The sequence below is a fragment of the Cupressus sempervirens genome, chromosome 1 (genome assembly GCF_028749045.1).
Source record: "Cupressus sempervirens isolate cs-2001-9-10 chromosome 1, ASM2874904v1, whole genome shotgun sequence".
NCBI classification, from domain to species: Eukaryota; Viridiplantae; Streptophyta; class Pinopsida; order Cupressales; family Cupressaceae; genus Cupressus; species Cupressus sempervirens.
The window spans coordinates 727,573,274-727,585,343 of NC_143118.1; positions in this window are offsets into that span (position 1 = coordinate 727,573,274).

Below are 12,070 nucleotides of genomic sequence, written 5' to 3' on the forward strand. Positions count from 1 at the left end.
CATTATTTTAGATTTAGGTACCACCTTTCATTAAAAAATAATGCAAAAATAGTAAATAAAATCATAGCACTGTAAAATTTATGTTTCTGAAATCAAGATCATGAGAGCTCTAATGGGTTTTTGTTTCATAAAAATTTTGATCGGGAGGACCCTTTAAAACTTATGGCAAGGCATGAATTTGTTAGTTCAATTGCTTAGCCAAATCTTGAGAGGTCAAGGCATATGCTTGTTCTCACCAAGCCTATCCTGAACCAAAATCTAAGGAAGGAGAAAAAAATTCGACCCCATGTCGTAAGAAACAGGCATTTGTTATTTGAAAAGAGAAAAATGGGTACGTATTTTTAAAAAGTCAAATCAACATTCAAAATCCTCCCCCCCCCTGCCCTACCCCCACAAAAAAAAACCCAAAATTTTTAGAATGGGTACTCATTTTTTAGTACTTGTTTCTAAAAAAATACATTTTTTTTTTAAAAAAAAAAGCAGGTACCCATTTTTTGAAAAAAAAAAAAAAAAAATGGTTGCCCATTTTTTAAAATTTTGGATCAGGTGCCTACACCTAAAATGGGTACCCATTTCTAAAAAAACATGATCTCAATCTGCAAACTTCCATGGAATTGAGACCCAACTTCTTGCTTCTACCCTTATGCCAAGTCCTTAAAACTAATTTAGTCAGCCTTAAGGCTATTGGAAATATTCAAGATATGACAAGTTACTAAGAGGGGAGGGGTGAATCAGTAACTTCAAAAACTTTAAAACAATTTACCACTTTAATCATATATACTATTCACCATTCATTCATCTAATCTATCACATGTATGAGAAATCAAACATTCATAATACATGTACACAGTGATTTGGTGACCCAAAAACCTTCCAAATAGAAATTAAAATTGGGGTGGGGATGATACCCACAAAACATCAATACTGCAGTATAAAGTTGGCCTATTAAAGCTTACATTGACCACTTTTGGTGATTTTCCTTGTTAGGAGCACAGAGGACTGCTAGGTCCACCTTGTTAGAGGATTTACAAACATACACTGAAGTATGCACTCTATTAGAAGATTTATACAAAGACTGTTAAGTCTACCCTGTTAAAGGATTTAAAAAACTGATTCACTTGTTAGGATGAAATAGTGCATCTACTTACAACTTGATTGCTAATTAAATCCTTGAAGTACAGATCACCTCTTGTGACTGATGAATCTCTACTACTCCTTGTAGACCTTGTTGAATACTCTGCTCTGCTACTGATTTTTGTTTCTTCTTCACAAAGCATTACATTTCCATTCCTTAACATTCTCATTATATCTTACAAATGATATAATACATTACATATATACCATTCCAATAATTACAATTACAAGGTCGGCCAAAACACAAGTGAACAAAATATTACTGAGTCGGCCAAACAGTAGAAAACTCGTGTTCTTCAAGCTGACTTGGTGACCTTCTGATACTCGGCATCCACTGCATTACTTGACATCATCATGCACTCGGTAGAAGTAGAATCTTGATCCATACTAACTAGACAATGTAGCTTGGAACTCGGCGGATATAGTATCACTCGGTAAAAACTGAATCCTTTGTTTACCCTGATTTCACTCGGTAAACACTATACTTCAGTCACTCGGTAAACAATAGCTTCCATCATACAAACTAATGACTCAGTAGACACTGTGCAGCTTAGTGAACACTGTAGACTCAGTATATACTGTTGGATTGCACATTCACTCAGTAGCTTCATGAATGCTTGGTATGAACTACTTAAGTGATGAACCTACAAGGTAACCACTGAATGCTCAATATACACTATAGACTAAGTGATAAGCTCGATAATCATTCATAGTCAGATAAGTATTGTTACTAATGACAAATACAATATAATGCCAAAAATCTCCCCCTCTGGCATTAGTGACAAAATATGTATAAGCTAAAACATATGTATATAACCTAACTCACTGAATTTTGGTTTTTCAAAATTGATCTTTGTAGAACTCTTTGTAGGACTGTTGCATAAACATTTCTACATATATCTTCTTGATGACTTATAATGTATATACAAAGATACTTATGTACACATGCTAACTCTATTGAGTGCTAACTCCCCCTTTCACTTATACTAATAACTCTTCCCATTTATTATGCTGAATCTCTCCCCCTTTTTGACAATAATGCCAAAGGACTACATATATAGTTTATATGGCTACACCAAAGTGAGATAGAAAATCTTCATGTACCCTAAGGATGGTGGCAAAAGTATTATCCCAAGTCTACTGCAAAATTTGATAGGTGGAGAGAGCAATTTGAACTTCTGCTAATAATTGAATCATGTGATCAGCCACTGAGAAGTTCTAATCTTGGATCAATGTTTTTCAATGAGCAATATGTTTCTGCATTGTATCCATAATAGGAAGGATCATAGTCTAATGTCTATTAGTGTAGACTGGATCCTTGCTTCCTCTCTCAATAGTTATGCGTGAACATCTACTAGATATCTATTTTTGCTGTGATGAGAGATTGTGGAGGAGGAGTTCAAATTTAGCTTAGATGCACTTGATTGCATATCAATGTCAATCTTATTTAGCTTATCCTTTATTTCTTTAGTAAAATAGAAACATCACAAAGTTTGGCAAAAAGTGATGCTACATTATTAAAAGAATTTTCAAAATTTTCCAAAAGTTTGGACAATTCAACTTGCTTGGTTCCTATCTGTTGAGCAATATGCTCTAGCACCTTGTCATCAAATTTCCTTTCACCTTTTTCAATTAGTGTCTCTTGTCTAGAAGGATCTTCATTAAATTTTTGTACTGCCTCTTCTAACTAAATAAAAATGTGTTGAGTGGAATCTACTTCAACACCTATAGCTTATGTAATTATATCCTTTGCATTCTCAATTATTTTGTACTCCTTATCCCTTTCCAACCTTAACTACTTCTGTGTAGCTTTCATCTCTCTGTGTTGACTGGCTAACCTCATCTCTTCAATGGTAGTGTCATAGTCAATCTTTGGTATTACTATCTCTGTGTCTAAGTCAATGTCTTCTTCAATTTCCTTTCCAGTGATTAGAAGTTTTAATGGATGCTTTTGTTTGACTTTTGAGATTACTAGTTTGACCTTTGGAATAGACACTATAGTGGAGATAGAAGGGCTAGTAGTAAAAACTAGGATAGGAATCAAGGATTGAATGCCAATAGAAGTACTAACTAGATCAAAAACTGAAACACTTCCCAAAAATGGTATCACACTCGGTAGAGTACCCATAGTAGTATCTGAACTATTTGGAGTTGAAGTGGATACAAATAATGAAAGAAATTTTTTAGAACTTACTGTTGTACTAACTGGTGGTGAAGGAGCTGAGGAAGCTAACTCAATAGTTGAAGAAGTGACAGGCAACTTGGTGCATAAAGTGCTTGGCACTTCTATTTTAGATACTTGGAGTTGGGAGGTGGCTGGTGAAGATTGAGCAATTGATGTCACAATTGTGCTCATAGTTTCACTTGCAGAAGCTATCTCCATAGTAGATGTAACAGTCTTTGGTGGACAATGAGGAAGGGATGCAATAACTTCTGCTGCAATTTTTACTAGATCTTCTCCATCTCTTTCTTCCTCAAGTGCTTCTTCCTCCTTGTCTTCTTCCTCTTTTTCTTCCATTAGTGCATGCAACTCTCCTAGTGTAACTATGATAGATGGAGTGTTATCAAAATCATCATTGTCATTGCTATCATCATCCTTAATTTCAACAGGATCAACCGATGGCTTCCTGAGATGATATGCATCATTCCAAACATCTGTAGCATTTTTGACAACTGATTCAATGTCTTTTAATAATATGAGGCAAGTATTGAATCTCTTATTCATTCTTCCTTCAGGTCCTTTCAATGCCTTTTTTACTTTTGCATCTGTCAGACTGGGTACTAATTCCTTCAATTTTTGCTCAAATAGATCTTTGACAGTTTTTACCATGTTCTCATCTAACTTTTATTTTGTCAAGAAGTATTGCTGGAATTTGAGATGCAAATTGATTAGGAGAGAATTTCCAAGTTCCTAACTTTTCCATTACCAAGTCTTCAATCTCCTTTTTTTCTGTAGGAGTTCGAGTTTCATATTTGAGAGCTTTAAAATTGCTGATACCTGCTCCAATCTTTAACTATTTTAGCCTTTCCTCAAATGTGAGTGGAGACCTGACAAGTATAGTTTCCTACTTGTCTTGTCTAGTTCTCCTAGAGAATACTATAGTTGGCTGCTTCTTAGGTTTGGTGATAAACACATTTCCTTTCTTCTTTGGCAGTTCCTCTTCTTTTTTAGATTCATGTTCTTCTCTTTCTTTGCCTTCTTCTTCTTCATCTTCTTCTTCATCCTCTCCTTTTCCTTTAGTAAGCATTAGAGGGCCAGTTGCAGTTTTCAACTTTGCTATCTTCCTCTTGCATTTTTCTTATAGGTTGGCATAGCTTGATTTCAAACTTAATTCTAGCCTTTACTTCATCATAAGTGCCAAAGGCAGGAAGTTTAGGATCTACAGGCTCATTCACCAGTGCTTCAATGATGTCCTTGGTTTTGTCAATATTGACCTCATAAGGAAGAGGTTTTACCCATGCAACTCAGGGTTTGACTGCCTGAATGTATACTCTATCACAATCAACCATGAACCATACATCATCTTTGTAGTCTACAACCAATTTTGGTGGAATTCAGAACCTTTTCTTCATTCTTTCCTTGAAATCTTCAAAATAATTATCCATAACCTTCTCAAAGTTTTCACCCATGTCAGCAATAAACTCATTAATTTGATATAGAATTGGAATATCTTTTCTCCACACAATAGTTCCTTTGGATGGAAATAATTTTTGAACATAGAAAAATAAACAAGTTAACAGGGAGCCAAATTTATAGGGATTATTCTTTGACAATTTGATATTGTCCATGTTTTTGTTCACCTGTCGTAGTAGTAGCTCAGACAAGTCATACTCCAAATTCTTCTTAACTATCTTAGATGCTAAGTCTACAGCCTCAGACAATACACTATTTAGTCTATTGGAGTTGTATATCTTATGTGCAATGATATGAATACCAAATCTAAGTTCTATGTTAGATACATTGCTAATCTTTAGTCCTTTTTCATCCCACTCGGCTAGGGTTTTCTTCTGTAACTCATCCCGACCTAGGGTTTTGGTAACCTTAACTTTGTATAGCATAGGGAGACTAGTCATTTTTTGAATCATCTTCTTTTTTATCATGATAGTCTCCTCTAACCATAACTGACCATTGTGTACATGGCTCAAAATATACCTAATCAACTTAATTTGGAAGTTTCTTGGTAGATGTGAGATATGGGTCAAGCCTTTTTCTTCTAAGTGCTTATGATTGGGTTTTAGGGTTCCATCAGTACATAGTTCTCCTAGGACATTCTCCATTTCTAGTGTTCCTATTTCTTGAATATTGCATTTGAAATGAGTACGAATGTTGTTTATGAGTAGTACCTTTGGTGGAATTTGAGATTGAGCTCCATTAGGGTCAAGTGAGTCTACAATGGTCAGAGCAATTTTAAAGATAGGCACTTTCCATTCTACATCCCTTACCAGCATCTCTGAACCCTTCTTTGCCTTACTACTGTGGCTACTCCCAGATGGCATCACTGCTCGGTAGGTGTAAGAAAATTTTTGAAGAAATTCTCCACTTGAAAATCACTTGAAATGACTTGGAATTTTCTTGAGTGCACCTAAAAATCATTTAGCTCTATAATCGTGATGAAGAATGAAATCAAATTCTACCTTTTTGATGAAAACTTTGTCATTAATGCTCGGTATGAAAGTAGCTGAGATGACATAGTCCTTGATAGGTTGTCATTCACTTGCTCGATAGAAGCTTGCAACTCAGTGATAAAACTTATGTTACTCCTGACCTAGCTCGGTAAGGTCTTCAACCAACTTTCCTCGATAGATGTAACTCAGCAAAAGATACACTTTCTTTTATCCTTGTGTATCTAGAATATTGATTGGATCTTTTCCTTTCTTTCATTTGGAACTGCTCTAGATATAGCTTCATGATACAATTCTAGATCCTCCTTTATTAATCTAATTGGAAATGGTGGAGTCACCCACATCTTGAGTGACGTGGTCATCATTTGAACTGTTCTGCTCGGTAGATTTAGGAATTTATTGTTGTCTCATCTATTTTTAAATGTTATCAGCTTTAGCTTTCTTTTTATCTTCAATTCTTCCTATATTCATAAAACTCTTGGCTATATGACTGAGTTTAGTGCATGTATAACATCTTACTGTTGTATCTCTTTTTCTCAAGTGATGCCTTGAGCAATCTTTGCCAATGTGTCTATATTCTCCACAATAATGACATCTACACCAGGTATTGTAATCCCATCCAAAGATTTCCTTAACAAGTTGTTCAGCTAGATTGAATGATTTCGATTTGCATTGGAATGCCTTGTGACCATGCTTCTTGCATTTGTGACAAATTCCTTCAAATTTTGGTTTCTCCTTGCATTCATTAGCTTTATGACCATGCTGACTGCAATTATAGCATTAACCATTGAATTTACCTTTTCTATTGCTCCAACATTTGTTTGATGTGTGACCTAACTTACCACAGTGATTGCAAGTAGGTCTTTGATTCCTTTGGGCACTTTGTTTGGAGGTTTCACCTTCTTCCTTATATCCAAGACCAGCTTTACCTTTTTGTCTATGAAAATTCCACTCACTTTGTTGATTTAATTGATTCATGTTTGGTTGAGATTTTATTATCCTTTCATTGACTTGCCTTTCAGTGAGTAAGTTATTTTCCAAAATTTCATTCATTTATCTTTCAAATCTCAAGTCAGTTTGTAAGCTTTCATTGATTTGTCTTTCAGTGCTTAAATCATTCCTCAGGCTTTCATTTTCAGATCTCAGATTCATAGTGTCTTCATTTGCATTAGATAGTTGATCTATAAGATCTTCATGCTTATTGGATTGATTATTTCTTGCCTCCAAGTCTTCATTTTCTTTGTTTCTCTATTCCAAAACTTCACATAGCCTGATTGATTGGATTTCTTGTTCTCTTTTAAGCTTTCTTACTTCTTTCTATAAAGAGCCATTCTTTGCTAGGAGTTCCTTGATTGCCTCATTAGCTTCATCTGAACTGCTTGATGATAAAAGGTCTTCAATCTTCTCTTCAACATACTGATGGTCATTCATTTTTCTTGCAAGTTCCTTCCTTCTTTTTAGGGATTGGGAAAGATGCTCTTTTGCTTCTTTGAGTTGAGCCATAGCCATTTCTAGATCTAGCTTTTCATTTTCAATAGCTTTGTCAAGTCTAAATATCTCCATTGTCCTTGATCTTTGCTCAAGCTGTCAAACTTTATCCTAAGAACCACAAAAGCTCTGATACCAATTGTTGGAAATATTCAAGATATGACAAGTTACTGAGAGGGGAGGGGTGAATCAGTAAATTTAAAAACTTTAAAACATTCACCATTCATTCATCTAATCTACTGTACATATGAGAAATCAAACATTCATAATACATGTACATAGTGATTTGATGACCCAGAAACCTTCCAAATAGAAAGTAAAATTGGGGTGTGGATGATACCCACAAAACATCAATACTGCAGTATAAAGTTGGCCTATTAAGCCTTACATTGACCACTTTTGGTGATCTGCCCTATTAGGAGCAGAAAGGACTGCTAGGTCCACCTTGTTAGAGGATTTACAAACATACATTGAAGTATGTACTCTTTTAGGAGATTTATACAAAGATTGTTAAGTCTACCCTGTTAAATGATTTAAAAAATAGATTCACCTATTAGGATGAAACACTGGATCTAATTACAACTTGATTACTAATTAGATCCTTTAAGTATAGATCACCTCTTGTGACTAATGAATCTTTACTACTCCTTTTAGACCTTGCTGAATACTCTGCTCTGCTACTTATTTGCTTTTACTCTTCTCAAAGCATTACATGTCCATTCCTTAACATACTCATTATATCTTGCAAATGATATAATACATTACATATATACAATTCCAATAATTACAATTGCAAGGGTGGCCAAAACACAAGTGAACAAAATATTATTGAGTCGGCCAAACGGTAAAAAATTTGGGTTCTTCAAGCTAACTTGGTGACCTTCTGATAGTCAACATCCACTGCATTACTTGGCATTGTCATGCACTCAGTAGAAGTAGAAGCTCAGTCCATACTAAGCACACAACATAGCTTGAAACTTGGTAACCATTGGAGACTCGGTAGATATAGTGTCACTCGATAAAAATTGAATCCTTCATTTACTTTGATTTCACTCGGTAAACACTACACTTCTATTACTCAGTAAACACTGGCTTCCATCACACAAATTGATGACTTGGTAGACACTATGAAGCTCGGTGAACACTATAGACTCAGTAGATACTACTGGATTGCGCATTCACTCGATAGCTTCATGAATGCTTGGTATGAATTACTTAGGTGATAAACCTACAAGGTAACCACTGAATGCTCAATATACACTGTAGACTGAGTGATGAGCTCGATAATCATTCATTATTGAATAAGTGTTGTTACTAATGAAAAATACAATATAATGCCAACAGAGGCATCCCTAATGCATAATTTATAATATAAAATAATTTTAATATATTACTATACATGTTATATATTAGAATTATAATTTCCCAAAATAATATAATCGAAATTCAACTTCTAGGGAATAAACCACACATTATTGTTCACCAATATTTACATAATCATAAATAGCATCCTCTAGTTCAAACATACTGACATGAACATGTATTCAGCTAAAATAAAATCTCATCGAACTAGATATCACCATGCTAAATAGATAGAATTCAATTACTCATAAATTGTTCCTTGCATGCTGGCCTACAACTAGTTTTCAAAAAATCAGCAAGAACTCACTTAAACCTTCAAATTAAATTTTCAAATATAAATAAACATTAATAAATATCTCCGAATGTTCTTATTATCCATCTAAACATAACTCTACATCTTCTAACCTTGATGAGAAAAGCTCTCTCTACAACTCTAATTGTTCCAACTTGAATAGATATATGTTGACATCATTGAAAAACTAAGTCATGAATAAGACAAAAAAGAACATAAACATCTCTTAAATATGCTAAGAGAATCCCCTCAATAACTAATATCAATGTTCATATTAACAACTACTTTTCATATTAACAACTACTTTTCCTACCCATATCCAAAGGATGTTGATGATGATGGTATTTATCTTGAAGCTTTGGCTCTCAATTTTAATAAATTATTCATTTGTCATAATTAAATTAAATATTTAACTAAAAATACTTCTATTCCAACTTCTAGTAGTCACAAAAATGATTAATAATTTTGAGGCTCTAGTTGAAGTGGAATACAAAGTGGAGCATTGGACCAAACAGAAGAAAAATGAGGCATTATGGGAAGTGTGAAGTGATTTTGGGGACAAACTACATACTGAGGAGATGTTGGGGGAATTTTTTTAAAATATTTGTATCCTTGTGCCTTTGGATGGTGAGAAGAAAAAGAACAAAACCACTTCTATGGCATTTATTAAGGAGTCCCAAGTTTAGCTAGGTGATCAAATCAAGCATTTGGATACTCAAATGAGTGCTACCCATGACAAAGTGGAAAAGGCCATTAACTTTATTGAAAGTGACATTGAGGAAAGTAAACAAAGACAAAATGAAAAAGCGTGAGGAAATGCATTGTAAAGAGAACATCTCCATCTAGTTTCAAGACTAGAAGTTGGGCCTTAGGATGTGGCTTTGTCTTGGCCTTCTAAGCAGTCCTCCTTCCTAGCAAATATCAAGGACCTAAGAAAGTAATAGTCTTCTCTTGTGGAGAGGTTTTTCTACTAAGGGTTGGTTTTAGTGTGCATGCTTGTTGGTTTTGGGTTGGTATTGGATTTTGGTTTCTTCTAGTTTATGTTTTATATTTTGGTAGTTTCGCTTTTTGGTTTTGTTCTATTTTGTTGGGTCTAACATTTTCTTAACCCCTATCTTTTTATCCACCAAACTTGGTGTTATGATTTATTTAATGGATACATTCATATCCCACTTTATGTAATTAGAAAAAATCTTGGATATCATCAAAATTCCCTAATTATTATTCAATGTTGAGTAAGTATATAGAAATGGACCTTTGATATAGAATTAGTATCAAATTCATGCACTGATTATTTCACTTTTTGAGTTAGTGTATCTTAACATGATTTGAGTGTCAATGAGATGCATATTGTTAGAGGTAATATTTAATTGAGTTCTATTTGGTGGAATGTTTAGGATAGCATAAATTGGTTAAAATAGGAGGCTTATCATATATCTAAACTTAGTACTTTGTTAGATGGTGAGCTATGAAATTTCATGCATCATAAATTTTTTAGACTTTTTTGAATTTATATTATCTTATATTTTCAAAGTGTTATTCCCAACACAAAAGAAGGGGTATAGTTCATAAATATGTGACAACTAATAATTAGTTTAGAACTATTAGTTCATAGTTTCTTATTGGCATAAGCAATACAAATTACTCTTCTTAGAGTTTTCCACCTACTTGAATTTTTTTCCTATAATATTTCTGATGTTTTCAATTTTATTTTAAAAATAACTATCCATACAAAGATATTCAAGCATCTAATTAAAAACTCATAAATTAGATGTACCTCAAATATTAATCTTATAGCACAAATTGATAAATAACAATTAGGAGTGTACTATTAGTAGAATGTGACATTAATTCAACAAAATATAAAACACGTAAACTTCTACATTAATACTTTTTTTATTTGAAATCACTCAATTAATGAATGGTTAGTTTTAGTTTTGTATTTCATTCATTTGGTATCAAAGTAGTTTTGACAGCTTCATAGGAATTGTAAATAGTTATAATAGTAAAGAAAATATTAAATCTAGCTATAGCTAGAGAGAAAAGAAGATGGTGATGGATGTAGGTTAGAAAAGTGCATCTAAAATGAAAGAGAAAGATTGGTTATAATTGTAAAGTTTAAAACTAATTCCAGTTTGAAACCAATTCATAAAATGTTAAGGCCCTCATTTGTATGATTGGTAAATGAAAAATGACACTAGTTTTAACAAGTAGGGAATCTAGCCATAATCTCTAGAATCTACTACTATTAAGAAGATTGTAAGTTCCATTAAAGGAATAGATTATTCCAAGGTCAATCAGATCAAAAGATCAAGAAAACTAAATCACTCCAATGTTTGAAATACCAAAATAATTGCATATAAGAAACATGTTTATTTATATAAAAAAGATCCCATATGTGAAAACATATAAACTTGAAAAATAGATACATTATCACATTTGATCAAGAGATTATAAGATTTTATTGATTGAATGTGTTGATGATAAATAATGATAATTATGCCACTTTTATACAAATCTACATGCAAATACTTATAGAAACTTATCACATAAAACTTATTTTATTATAAATAAATATCCTACTAAAATTAGAACTAGAAACCATACAAAATAAATTAGAGAAAGTACTAGATATTCAAACATAACCATATGCCAAGAAAGCTAGGTCCTGGATGAAAAGTAATTTGGTAAGGAGATTCTAAATACTAAATACCAAAACCAAACCTCTCATGGATTACTATAGCAACCCAACTATTTACATAACTCATATGTAAAAATTATCAATCAAGTAACATGAAAATAAACTATGCAACACATAAGCATTCACACATTTGACATAGTTTAGTAATGACAAGGAGAAGTAAGTTCTAGATGATCTTTGGCTAAAATCTTTTAACGAGGTTATACTAAAAATGTGCATGTAAATCTTTAACAAGGTTGGCTTCTAGTAGAACTCACTTAAGAAGTGTGACTATTTGAATTGTCATTTCTCAAGTAGTTTATCAAATGTGCAAATGTTTATGTGTTGTGAAGTTTATTTTCATATTATTAGATTAATGTTGCAACTTAATATAAGCTAAGTTTTTATTCTGATAGTAAAATGGTAAGGTAACCGTTTGAAGTAAAAATGATATAAGTTTGATTTGAAAAGCTGACTATAGTTCTGTTGAA